Source organism: Ciconia boyciana, chromosome 11, assembly GCF_034638445.1.
Source record: "Ciconia boyciana chromosome 11, ASM3463844v1, whole genome shotgun sequence".
In the NCBI taxonomy this organism is placed as follows: Eukaryota; Metazoa; Chordata; class Aves; order Ciconiiformes; family Ciconiidae; genus Ciconia; species Ciconia boyciana.
Window position 1 is genome coordinate 7,104,193 of NC_132944.1, and position 14,520 is coordinate 7,118,712.

Consider the following 14,520-nt stretch of genomic DNA (forward strand, 5'->3'; position numbering starts at 1 on the left):
CTCCAATAAAAACTATGAGTTGACACCTAGGAAAGAGTAAGAATAGGCCAAAAATATATGGTACTTCCCTTCCCTCCCTAAACACAAATTATTTAATTAGCCTTCAATTATTTTCATCTGAAGAGACTTTTTTTGGCCTTAGATGGTTTGCCTATTTACAAATCCCTAACAAATCTTGCTTTCCAACACTATTGTCTTCCTTTGAAGACAAGTATACACCTTGCACCCACAAGACCCTTTGACGAGAAGTTCTCCAGGTCTCTTACCTGGTACATCCAGAACAAACTGCCTTCATTTGTTTGAAATCTGACCCCACTGCCCACATTTGTTGGCCTCCAGTTCTTGCATGGGAAAAGGTAGGAACAGTCAGTCCCTATCCGCTCTCTTCATGCGACTCCAGATTTTGTAGGTCTCTTTTACAGTCCCCCCAAAATCATCCCTTTTCCTGGCTGAAGTATCCCAGACTGCTCCATTGCTCGTTGTATGGAAGCTTCCAAGTCTGGACTCGGGAGGTCACCCACAGCAGGATGGGAGCTAGAGGTCACTTGCCAATATCAGGCCAAAATTCACTGTTGAGGTGGGAAAGCACCATATCCCCCTCCCCCTCTGACTTAGCCCTGTTTCTCCAGAAGTGAATCTGACTTGTGCTTTTACAAGGCTTTTACAGAAAGAAGAGAAAGAAAACACAGACAAACGTTCCTCTTTTACAATCACTTTTCCTCCCTTTGAAATCAAAGGCAACACTTAGAAAGCAAAACTAATGCTCTTCTAAAAGCACAAAGATCCCCTTCTCAGAAGAGCAAAACAAAAGATCATGACTTAGACATGGGGCTGTAACTTCCTCATCCTATTACTCAAACCTTTGACCTCCAACATTTCTCCATTTCTCTGTGAGGGTGTCATAGGTCTAGCTGATCTCACGATCTGTTGTATTATCTCAGAGATCCTTAGCACTTTTCAAATACCATTTGGGCAACTCAACAGCATGCATAAGCAGCACCTAGGAATTAGAAAGTTTGACCTTGGAATTGTGACTTTCTTTTACGCAGAAGAGATTTGGGAGAGTGGGGAGGAGATGGCAGGGCAATGACTAGGTGGAGAAGAAGGTGGTGTGTTTACAGAATACAGCTTAACAGAAGCATCCATCATAACCTCCCCAGCAATCCACAGACTTCAGGGACCCCACCCCTTCAGAGCAGGCCAGAGAGGTTTCCTGGCTAATGTCAGGTAAGGGAAGATACTTCTACATAGATGCCTGCAGTTAAGTGGAGGCATATTTTATCACCCCTTGGTTATCACCCTGGAGCAGTTCGGTGGTTGTTGAGAGGATGAACACGTCCATAGTGCTGTGATGCTTTGATATTAGATTACAACACTGACATCACCCTTAAGTTCAGCAAGTCAAAGGAAATAGTTGGAGGTTTTTTTATTTACTAAGCCCAAAATAGGTAATAGGATTAGAGACACATAAAATCAAATTTTAAAAAACTACAAATGAGCATTTAGAGTAATTTTGAGGGTTTCTCACACTTAGTAAGTATCCAGCAAACAAAAACTCAATTAAGAAACCAGTTTTAATACAGTCCTTCACAGTGAGGCTGTGTTTGTGGCACAGGGCGTTTCAGGAGGCCCAGACTTCCTTTCATAGCCTAAAGCCATTCAAGGATCACAAGGATTCAAAACCACTAATTTCCCAAATCTCAGGTTAAATTAAGAAAGAGTTTGGACCTTCCAGTCACTAGATCACTCTCTGGCTTACCTCCTTCAGAAACATCAGCGCCCCTTCACACAGTTAGCCCTGGCCTAGGCAGTGAGTTTGCCACTGGCCAGGACCTTGGCTGAGGTCCTAAATTAATCTCTGGCCATGACCATTCCCTCCCACCCGGTGAAGCAGCTCCCAATGGGTGCCTCTTTCAGCAACAGCCAGCTTATCCCCCAGCTCTCACATTCCCAGACTGGTCTGGGGACACAAATTCAGGCAGCCCTAACACAACAGACGAGGCTGAAAGTCAGTGAGAAAGCTCTCAAGATGAAAGCCTTTGCAGCTGGAAGGAAATCACATTCTGACATAAGATGGTGTTGGGAGCTTTATTAAAAAAAAAAAAAAACAACAAAACCAAAAACCAAGAAAACAAGAAAACAAGAAAGCAGAAAAGGAGTAGGAGTGGAAGGAGAAGCTTCTGACCATACTGCCACCAAAAGAAATGCTCAGCAAGCCGTGACCTCAGCATGAAGCCTCTTCATAGACCAGCCTCTGTTTCACATCTGGGTATAAAATACCACTCTACATTATACAGACATACCGCAGCATTTAATGAACACAGCTTATGACCGGTTTTGATTACCGTCCACCAGCTCAGAGTAACATATTAGGAAACCAGCGTTAAGGAGAGGAAAAGAGGAATTGTCACAAAACAGGAATATTTATTCTAAAGAGTGCTGAGTGCCTTTAAAACAACTATTTTTAGATTTCTAGATTTTAAGAGGGCAGCAGGAATGTTCATATTGGTCTCCTGCATAAAAACGTTCTTGAATTTCATCTGATGTCCCAAATTTCTTCTTGCTGAGATAGCAAGACACGCTTTCTTCAGAGGCTTCAAATGGCAGAACCACCACTGTATCCCTTGGTAATTAGTGCCAACAGTTAAATAGTCACTGTTAAAACCATGTACCTTATTTGTAGCTTACATTTATCTAACTTTAATTTCTAGCTGCTGGCTCACATTATGCTTTCATCTGTTTTTCATCCATACACAGGCATCACTTTACCCAATGAAATTCACCCCTGCATTTAGGCTGACACAGCAAGTGATACCCAACAGTTTGGGCCAGGAAGAAAAGTATACTGCATCCTGCTGCATGTGTAAGGGTGCCACAGAATTCAATCAGGTCTAGAAGTAACATTTGCTTTGTAATCAAGGCTTGCTCATAGCAAGAAAACCTCAGCTCAGGACAAGCAACATCCCCTAAGCACCCTGTTTCTGGAGCTTTCTGAAATGGTGGCCTGAAGCAGCCAGCCAGCAAGGCTGGTAGCAGTTGACTGCTTGTAACATCACTCTTGAATTACTGCCATCATCATCTAAAGTTATGAATATAAAAGGAAGTGCAATAAAAGACAGCAAGTGCCATCAAAGTTGCAGAGAAACAATTTTGTAACCATTCCCCAAAGGGAGACATATGTGGGCAGGGGTGAGGACACGTACCCCCCAGCAGCTCTGCACTACGTGGTTGTGCTGCCATCCATGACCCTGAACTTGCTGCTTACTGCTGTGTTTGAGAAACAAAGGCAGATTTACCCCTTACCTAAGGATCCGGGCCAAGCTCGAACAGTGACTGACTTCCACAGCTGAAAGGTCTCTTGTCCCATGACACAGGCTTTCTGGAGGCTAATGCAGGGCACAACAGAGCCAGCTAGGACCAAATTGTAAATTGAGAGCTTGAGAATGTAAGTTAGAGCCCCATGGGCCTTGCAAGGGCATAAAGAAGCAGAAAAGGAGAACCCAGATCTCTCTGTGAACTGCAGTACCACGGTCTATCTCCAGGACAGCAATGCCGTTCACAATCGCAGTGGGAAACCATATTTGTAACAGCAGCATCATGAACAGGCTGTCACGCCACACAGTACCAACATGATGGAGGAAGCAGCCAGTGCAGCCAAGCAGCACCAATTGGCATTATCTTAACACACTGGGCTGTAAATTGTGTCAGAGCTGCTTTCTGCATGGTTCAGTCATTCTTTCTGTGAGGGCATGAGTGCCTGGGGTGGGGGGGGGCAGATAGCCTGGGCCAGGACTTGCCCAGAAGGCCCCTGCAGCTTCATACCAGCACCCTGAAGCAGCAGCTCTGCAGCAGACCCTTGGACACTGGCAAAGGATTGCTACAGTCTTAGAAAAATAGCTGCCAGGCTTTGCTCTCCCAGTCACAGCCTCAACACAAGCCACATGGGCAAGATGAGGCTTGGCAAAGAGGGCATATCTAGGTGTTGAGATTAGGAATTTCCCCACTCTGGGCCAGTGGGGAAACAAAGAGCAAAGGGGAGCCAGCCCACTACATTTAACTGTGTTGTTAGATCAAACAAACCTGTTTTCCTTATGTCTGTTGTCAAGGTCTGGACGATTTTTTTCCATAAGAGAACTGACAGTGGGACCTGTATGTCAGATATAGGGAGCACATGTCTCCTTTCCTGTGCCAATTAGTTTCTCCCAAATGACACTCTCTCTTTTTAACTCCAGCTACTTCTCAGTGTAGAAGAGGTTCTAGACAGGACCAATGCTTGGAGAGCTGGGACCTCCCCCCCAACCCCGGAGCCAGGACAAAGCCAGTCCTCCAGGTAGACGTGCATGTCACAGCCTAGGAAAATTCTTTCTTTCTGCTGTGCCTGAGGCATGTGCGCGCGCACACACACACATCTTCCAGATCCAGCTGTAAAAGTTAGCAAACCTGCTCTATTTGGGGCTTGGAATTAACAGGCACAGGAAAAAGGCTGAAAACCAACTCCAAGTATTGATTTGGCCTGAGTGTTCCCCTTTTCACGCCTCAAGACTTTTTCTCCCCCCTCACCCGCATGCAGCCCTCTCAGCCACAGGATCACCAAGCAGTATTCAACAACTTAACTAAATAAGCACCCTGTGTTTCCTAGCCTACCAGGATGGAAAACCTGTCTCACTGCCCAAGCTCCTGCAGGAAGCATGATGAGGTGCTAAGAAAATAATTCTGCTTACAGATTCTTTGGGTTGAAACAGCTGCTTTTGTAGCTGGATGGGGTTTTTGGCTGGCAGTCAGCTCTCCCTACAAGACACTCCATTTACTTCCTGTTCCCTAGCAAGTCCCTGCAGGAGAGCAAAGAAGCTGGGATTAAACATATATGACAGAGCCCAGCCAAGATACACAATCTGAATTCCCAGACAAAGTACAAGACAAATATAAGCATCACAGAGGAACAAACATAATATGGGCTTAAGTCTAGCGTGAGCCCTCTGTAAATGTGATCTGAACAGCAGGCTGCACCTTCCAGCCTGGCAGATTCCATAAAAGCAAGGTCTGCAACACAGCAGGTCTCAGGAAGAGAGACAGAAGGCATCAGGGATTTAGGAAGCAGCTTTAGGGATTCAACATCACCTTGAATGACACAGAACCACAACCTTCAAATGGCAGTTGGTGCACCAATGTAAAATGAATGGGCTCTCTGAGTCCCAATGCAGTTCTGCACAACTGGAGCTACAGGGCTCCAACTTTTTGGTTGGGAAGGGACGAAATAAAAAAAACCTGTCTGAACTGTCCTCTCCCTGTGTGTCCGAGACAGGCACCCAGTGGCCCCTAACACCATCAGAGCACCTGATGTCTGAGTGACACTATCCGTGTACCTCCAGCTGTACTACCTGCCATAGGTGACCCAACAGTAGATTAAAGGAGGAATAAAGGAGTGAGGCAATATTGCCCAGCCATGGCCAGATGACCAGTGTTATATTCTTAGTTTTCCCAAAATAGTTCTCTGGGGTCCCAGCACAATACTCCAAACACTAAATTTATTTTGTAAGATTGACAAATCTAAAGGATGCCTTCCACCCGTGAAGGATTTAAAATAATACCTACTAGTAAAACCCTCAAGTGTGAAAACCTCAAGTATTTAAATAGACCATGGTCTTCACAGATTCCTCCTCTGCTCAGGAGGAACCTGAGACTTCATTTACCGTGCAGCCACACCACGTCCCCCTCACCACAGGGGAAATCCCACTGAATCCGGCTGCATTGTCAGCCCAGCAGGAAGCAGAAATCTCACAGGAAAGGCTATTCTAGTGACGTTTCCAGGACAGTTTTGCAGCTCAGGGACACTTTTGGACCAAAGCCAAGGCAGAGCTTGCCAGCACCTCCAAGAAGGTGACTAAGTGGAAAATCTCCTCCAAAATGGTAGAAAAAAATAAAAGATAGACACCTTTTCTGAAGTTTCAATTACTGATGAAAGCAAAGGGAAGTTTTCCTCTCTCCCTAAAAAGTTGCATTTCTTTTGGCAGCGGGGAAAAAAGAATGCTCTCTCCATCATACATGCATATTTCCCCACTACTGAAGTGACAGAGTTTGCAAAAACTGAAAAGGAAAAAAAAAATTCTGCCACCAGAGTCATGATTTTTAACAAGTATTTTTAGCATTTGCCATGAATAGGGAATATCAAAGCAACCAAGTCCGTTTCATACAGTTGACACTTCTTCAGGAAACAACCATCAGTGCCACAAGGACATTTTCTGTCATGTTGGGGGGTGGCGGCGGGGGGGTAGTGAGCTGTAGACAGCAGCTCAACGAACTCTATTCAAATGCTTTGCTGAACTGGTGTCTAAGCGAGGAAATGCTAAGGGAAGCCTGGAGCCAGAGCATTTCCCATGAGACAGTGAATCAAGACCTTCCTCCCTCCTGTGACTCAGTGTCACAGGAGGCAAACTGCAGATGACTTCTGGCTGGCTGAAGCTGCAGTCATGGCATTGCGAGCAGACTGGCTCCTCCGGATGTGTGCACGGAGACAGAACGGAAGCAGGACAGGAGACCTGCTGGGGAGGCCCCATGTTGCAGCTGCTTCTGTTTCAAAGCCTGGCTAGCATCGGTCTTGCTGAGAAGATGTCAAAGGGGTAGCAGGCACCTCTGGCCTGTGCTTCACGCACAAAGAGTAGAAGAGAACAAGAAAGAACAAATCAAAAGACTCAGAGCAAAGAAAGAGCTAAGGGCTGGGAAGAGAAACACTTTCTGGGTCACAAAGAACAAGCAAAGCACAAAACATGCAGTTACCTGCTGCAGAAAAGGCGGCAGGATCATCTCATTTCATGCAATGCACAGATCCCTTGAGAAAATGCAGCCTTTCTGCCACTCCATCCTGTTTCAGAGGCTTTCTTTCATGCCTGTGGCTCTCCTTAGCCTCATTACTCTGATTCCATCGAAGACTCCATCGAAGTCTCCTCTGTCCATATGCAGAGGAGGGACACTACTGAAGAGCAAAACAGCTTGTGTGCTTCTGAGAAGCCTACATTCCTCTCTAGTCACTAAAACACCCCAAACCAATAAGAAATGTTGGCTTCATGAAAGAAAACAAGAGGGGAAAAAAGGAAGATGGTTTCTAAAGCCAGCCAAATATTAGAAAGTAAAGTCATTGCATTCACATATAACACAAAGCCTCTGGTTCAGTGTGACCACATCAGAGCCTGCAAGGATTACTAACAGCTTCTGCATGGGTTTGCTGCCCACACCCATTCAGCAAAGGGTACCCACAGCTAGGAGAAGATGTGTTGTCTTCTTGCTCACTTATTTGGAGCTCTTGTTTGGAAGCTCGAACCCAGAATACCAAAAGCAGCTATTTCCAAATACTTCTTAGGTGGTTATCCACACACTTGCAATATTCCATTAGCATTTGTCATTGCTGATTGTCTTAGCAAGCACTGTTTGCAAAGCAGAGGTGAAGGAACGGTGCAGAGACAAGCAGTTCACATCCCATCTTAAAACAGGCCCCATTGCTGAGTGGCATGGCTGAAGCACATAGCAAGGCTCTTCCTAAAAGCTTCCAGGGACAGGCACCACAAGCTCCCCAGGCAATCTAACCATCACTTCCTAATCCTTGACTACTTTACAAAGGCTTCGCCCTCCAAAGTTTCATGTTGTATCAGCCATAACAGCCTGCCTGAAAGCAGGGAGATGTGATGAAATGTCAGAAAGAAAAAAACATGTGTGCAAGGAAACCCTGAAATTTCAATCCACTTCATGCAGTTAGCTTGAAGAACAGGAGGTGAAACCCCAGCTCTAGTGAGAACTGCAGGAGTCTGGCAACCAATTTAAGAGCTGCCTTAAGTACTATGCTGAGGAGATGCTGCAATCTCAATCCCAGGATGGAGAGAGCACAAACTGGATTAAAAATTCCAGGCTGAAGCCTACTCTTCATCCTTGATGGAAAATAAACCCATGAAGGACTGTAAGTTAAGTCTTCATCAATTCTCAGTGCATGGCCAGCTTCTGTGAGCAGCCCTTATAAACACACACTAAGACACTTTATTTTTCTCTTCACTTCGGGAGTCCCCCTCCAGCTGTAAACTACCCACCTGCTTGTGTGCTTTCATGTAGACCATTTCAGCAGTAGCAAAAAGTGCTGCATGGATTGTGCTGGAAAGCCTGGTCTCTACTTCTCCACTCACCAGGGAGGACTGTTGCAAATTGCAGAAATTCAGGGATCCCAGGGACCCACCTGTGAAGGGAAGAAGAGAGGAAACAGGAGTGAGTAAACCAGAGTGGCTGCCTTAATCTAACAGCTGTCAGAAGGACTGGTCTTAATTCCACTGTTACTCCGTACACTGATGTTTCTGGCAGCAGAGATGCTTCCATGAGCCAATTCAGTTCACTGAACTGGCAGAAAACTAACAGAACAAAAAGCCACTGTGGCAATGATGAGCTCAGCCGTCATCTCTAGCTGCATCCACTGAGTGCATGCGAGACTATTGCAATGATGTGCCAAAATCAGATCTTTTGAGCTGGAGGAGCACTGGACACTTGCTCTCTTGAGAAACTCATTTTGTGCACACTGAACTGACTTTGCTGGGCCCATGTGTCACTAGCCCATCAAAAGGACATTCTCTGCAGCTTTTCCCAGCTTTCCCCTTATCTATTTTGACATTTTTTGTGATTTAGGGCAATCTCTTTCTATCTGTGCATGCCTAACACAAGAGGATCTCATCTCTGATGGGAGGGCTTTGCACATCAGGACAAACAGCAGCAGCAAAAGCCCTGCCCTCCACTGAAAAGCCCCATCTCTACATAAAAGTGGTCACTCCTACCTCGCTGCTGGATGAAGACATTTTCTGCCTCCCGCAGGAGAGAAGCAGCAGGATCTGTGCGAGTCATGCTTCCTGCAAGACAAAGCAGCAGCAGGTAAGGCCAGCGTATGCTCCTTACAAGGAAGTGTCTTAACACTCCCTTGCTCACGCACTGGGAACAACCAAAGCCACCCTAAAGGGTGGGGGAAAGATAGCACTGTGAGGCAGCACAAGGAGATAACGGAGAAAACGAAGAAATGTGTAGATTCATTACGTTATTCAAGTTTGAGTTCCTAGAAAAGATTTTTTTTTGTGGTCTGCAGCAGAATAAAACATCCTTCAGATGACAGCAGCATTTCTAATACCCTACGGCACCATTCACAGTGCTTGGAGAAAATTGGCAGAGCGAGTCCTGTCTGCTTGCAGCCACTCACTTCTGCGAGAGACCTCACCCCTCAGCTGCTGCACTGCTGGTCCTATCTGACCATAAGAGAGCTGGGTAATTCATTTGGTTTTACAGAAAACAGTAAATTCATAGAAAAATGTATGAAGCTATTCAAATCTCCAAATAATTCTGGCAATAAAAAGTCTGAGGGTTACAAACCCCCAATTCTTTTGAAACAGCCATTTTAAACTTAACTTGATGTTTTTAGTTGATGAGATTACTTGGAGATAATATATTGCCAGTTGAACAAAGGCAAAATTTGGGGCCAAATCTCTTCTTCCTCATTTGCCATCCCTTAAAGGGGGGATTCCTGCCCTTTCTGCCTTATTTTTCAGTTTGTTCACCAAACTGCACATCTGTCCTCCCTGCCTCAGCCAGGAGGCTGAGGAGCCCAGGAAGACCAGGCTATGGCTTTCAAAGGGCTGGGCCAGCTCTAGTTTTTATCAGCTCCACACCACTGAGGAAATGAGCTGCCTTCTAACCTTACTGAGGAGGTGCGAAAGCCAACTTTCCCCTGCTCAACCAGGCAGATCTTCCAGTAGCACAAACAGGCAAAGGTCTGTTCATCCCATGGTTACACCAGTTCCTGCCACCCATAGCTGATGGCTTTATAGGAGATCACATTTACTGGTGCAGAGCAAGGGAATTCATTACAGTCCCATTTCAAGCAGACAGGAGATAAGGGAGTCAGAAAACCTATCCAGATGTCCTGTGCAGTCACTGGGTGTCCCAGGGATTTCTGTATCAAGGCTCCCCAGGATCGAGCAGCTCTGCACCCTGACAGTAACAACCCCACCCCAGTCACTCAGAACTTTGATTCCTCTGAGGAGATTTTGGGAGGCTTTTCTAACAAGATCTGCGCTTTTGCTGCAACTTGGTGTGAAGAAGTCATTAGATCTCCAGCTTCTCCTTATTTCCACAAATTAAAAAAAAAAAAAAAACACCAAAAAAACCAAAAAAACCCCCTAGAAGTTAGTGTCTTCAAGTTCTCTTCCACTTTGCCAAACCTGGTTGAAATCTGCATGGGGGCAGCAATGATACAGGATGTATTTTTTCACAAACGAGGCTCAAAAGGAGGGTGGGTAGGTGTTTCTACTGATGCACCTGCAAAGGCAACTGAAAGAAGACATGGACAGCCACACCAAGCAACAGTCCCCACTCCCAACAACCCTCCCAAAAACTTACACTGGGAGATAGAAGTCACACTTCTTGGCTCCCAAAGCAGTATTAATCCATTAGGCCCTACTGTCCCTGACCTCTGGCAGAAAAGCATTTCTGGGTAAAAACAAGGATACTGCTAAGTCTTCCTTACGGATTCATGTTAAAATGAGGAAGGCAGCCCAAGGTCCTTGTCACAGCTGCCTTCTTCAGCCACGCATTACTACACAGCATTACTTCAGCCATGATGGTACAGTTCCACTGACAGGCTGCCATAAAAAATAAATAAGGAGGCTGAATCAAACCTGTGATGCTCCTGAAAGATATCCTGAAACTTGATTTTTAAAAAAAAAAAAAAAAAAGTGTTCTACTCCTTTCTGTAGTTATTTTTAATCTAGGGTGGACTGTGTCATCCTGGAACTGAGTCAAAAGAAAATGAGAGATTTAAAGCACTTCACTCTCCCCCTGCTGCCCCTCTGCTCTGCGTCAGTCATCACTTCTTGGTTTGTAAACGCTTAGTGGGATTTGCACAGGGCCAGGCAAATCAGGCTCCTCCATTTACTGCTATACAACAAATATATTCCGGTAACAGGCTGTTCTCCTGCCAGTGCCTTCTGTTTTCCAACTCATTTAATTTTCTTTAGTGACTTTCTTTCAGACAAGTGGATAACCAGAGTCTTGGGTCAACTCCACGTGGATTCTGTCTCTTAGCAGTGCCAGTTATTTCGTCGCAGAAATCCTGCTCATGTAGGAAGCAGGTACAAAATCTTTCCCCACCATGCTGGACCCAGTGTATTTGCTCCTGTTTCCACTCCCTATTCACCATCAGTCAGCCCACAAAGCACTGACTGCTTCTCTGCCCAGGGCTCTCCCTGGCTGCCTCCCCTGCCTTTCCTGCCAGGCTCCCCCAAGCCCATAGCCAAGGAAACCTGTCCACACCTATGCAGGCTGGGGCTGTGCCTTTGTTTTGGGCAGTGACGTGTGCTTGGGGTGGAGGCCACCATTGTTTCAGCTCCCTGATTCCACAAAGGAGCGTTAATAATTTCTTACAACTGCAGTAAATGAAGGGTGGCAGTTACACCCAACCTATAACATTATACATCATTGTTTTTCCTGTTACCTGTCAAAAAAAAGGTTTCTTCCTTTTGCCATGGGAAGGTGGCTGAGGTTGCAATGTCACCTAGGCAGAAGCCACTAACTTTAAGAGGATTTCTGTCAAACACAAGGACCATTTTGATGCACAGATGGGGTTGCCCTGCCCTGAGCCAGGCGTAAGAGCTCCTGGGATCATTTGGATCAGAAATCAGAGCTGGATTCCCTCTCTCACATGCCACTGTGTCTCTCCTCATAAGGAAGGGATGCAGTGCATAACACAGCTGCCATCCATGGTGTTCAAACAAAGCAGTTTGACAGCACCAACAGAAAAATACAACTGTGCTATGGAAAGCAGATGCTTTTTCACAAAAATGAAATGACTCTTATTTAGCCCATGAAAGGTATTTCTTGCAGAGAAGTTGCACAAGAGCTAGTCTGAAATCCTCTAATTTGTCTCAAGAAGTACCCAGCTCTTCAGGTGCTCTCTGACTTGAAGAGTGCAATCACACACCAACCCTTGGCTTCTTCAAGCATCATATAAAGAATAGAAAACAGCAGGAAACATCCCCCCCACCTTGTATAGCATGAAGGTTACGTACAAGAACTAAAACAGTACAGCCAGAAGCCTTATTTTGCAGAAGATTATCTCATTTTTCATATTCAGTGCAACATTAAACCCATCCTCCCAAAACTTGGCTGTGCCAAGGCTTGTGAGCTTAGGGTGAAATTATCTCCAACCGAAAAGTTTCACTGGCCCAGCAAAAAATGAGGAGTAGTGGAAAACACAGACAAAATGACACAAGTGGTGAAAAGTAAAAGGAGGTGGTTTAGACACATCCCATCTTGATATGCAATGTTTCAGTAACCAGGGTGAGGAAATGGGTTTTCCTTTTAAACAAGGGTGGGCCAGATCCTTGGCTGGAATAAATCAGCGCTGCCCTGCTGAAATCAATGGATTGTTGCTGATTCACAGCAGCTGAGGGTCTGGCATATGGTTTTCTCCTGACAGTATCACAGTAATTTAATTCTAAATTAAAATCATGTGGAGATGTTGCTTTGATACAATATTGTTAAATACCAAATATACCAAAACTGAAATGAACCAAACTAAAATTAACCTAAAATAAGAGAGAGTAAAGGGAATGCCTCTCTATTGTAATGTGAACTCAGAGTCTAGAAAGAATCACAGGATAATTTGATGAAATCCCTTGAAGCATTTTCACTGACTAATTAGTCTCTTCGTTCTGGAACGAGGCCATTGGTGGTGTGAAGGTTTCAGGGTTTAACACATTTCCTCATGCTCACTAAGAGCTCTGCATAATTCCTGAAGCCAAAAGCACCAAGGATGCAAAGAACAGCTAGACGAAGTGGCATGAAAGGTGACTGTAACGGTGATCCGCTCTTGCTAGCCCCCAACAACACACGTGGCCAAGAGGGGCCTGCAGCCATGCTGGTCTTGAGGCTGGCGAGTCCTGCACAGCACCCCACTGCCAACTAAACTGCTGCAACCAACTGAGAGAAACTAAAATATATTCTTCAGGTGCAGACGTGCAAGCAGCACCCTGGGAACCCCTTGAGCATCACGGCAAGCAGGCAGGGGAGAGGCACACCCCACTGCAACCGCTTGTGCAATTCTGTCTCCATTTAGTCGCATGGTGGACATGAGCAGGACTATTGCAGCCACGCACCGAGCAGGGAGTGATGGCCTTCACACAGAGCACCCCCAGGCACTCTCCTCCCATTTGCCATGCTTCCTCCTCCTAGATCTGTCCTCCCTGCTATGGCAGTGACCCAGCTATCAGCCTTGCCCTGTCTGGCTAAGCCCCAATTACCCCCGACCCCAAGCAACCAGGCCTCCAGCAAGTGCTCAGCCTCTTTCAGGATCAGCAAGGACGATGCTAACGCACTGCTAAAGTGGGTGGCAGTCTTTATTATGTTTCAGGCCTGAGAAATCTTGCCAGTGCACCGAGAACCACAGGGCTCCTTCCTAATTACACAGCAGAGCACCGCGTGATTCATGTCAGCAGCTCCTCGGCCCCCTCACCTCAATCCTTGCTGGTGTGACACAACAAATCCGAGTGGAAGTGATTAGCAGGTTGCAACCGCAGCCGCCTGCTCCCCAGCGCTATTAACAAATAAGGCGCCATGAATGAGCCGTCGGATGGCAGTCAGAGGCCTGTTGAATCATGCTCTTCTGCATTGCAACATCGGAAGTTGCACTTTAAAACCGATCGCCTGGGTTGCTCTCAGATTTCCCAATGAAGGCTGGAGGAGGATGGAGAACCCGGGCTGAGAACATTATATATGCATTTTTAAATTCCCAGGGGAGGTTCAAAAATTAGAACTAGCTCTGGGGCCTTTTGTTTTTGTTTTTCCCTTCTCTCCTCTCTTTCCTTTTGGTCTGATTAACTTTGGTGACTGGCTTGCACAATTTTATCAGGTTGGGCCTGATGAATCATCCATCTTCAGCAAGCAACAGTGAGAGACTGCAGGCCAGGCAGGGTCTGTGTTTCAGTAACCAAAAACACTGAAAAAAACCCCCCAAAAACAACCCACCAAGACAGAGGGAATGGGGGCAGGGAAGAAGAGACAGTGGGCCAGCAGCACTCATGGACAGCTTTCTGATGTCTGGTCTCAGACAACTAGCAGCACATTCATTTGTAAGAGTGCCAGACCTCCTAGGAAACGTAAAAGGCTGCTGTTATTTATAAAGCTAGATGTAGCTATTCTGCGTGCAAGACTAGCTCATTATATTTATAGGTACTTGTCCCATTCACCCACTTCAGGGCCCTCGTTCCCATAAATCTACAAGGCTCACAGGATCTGCCTTCAAACACTAAGACACCTCTCCTTTCTGAGCAGGGCCATTTGGAAGTGTCTATCACCGCTGCAGGGCTCAGCAGCATGTACACGTAAATATACACCTGACAGCCCCACATTTCTGTCAATGCACAGGAAGCCAGATTCAAGAATTTGTCTTCCACGTGGAGAGCACCTGATTTTGTATTTCATTTATAAAAAGCTCCCAGTAAATCTTAACCA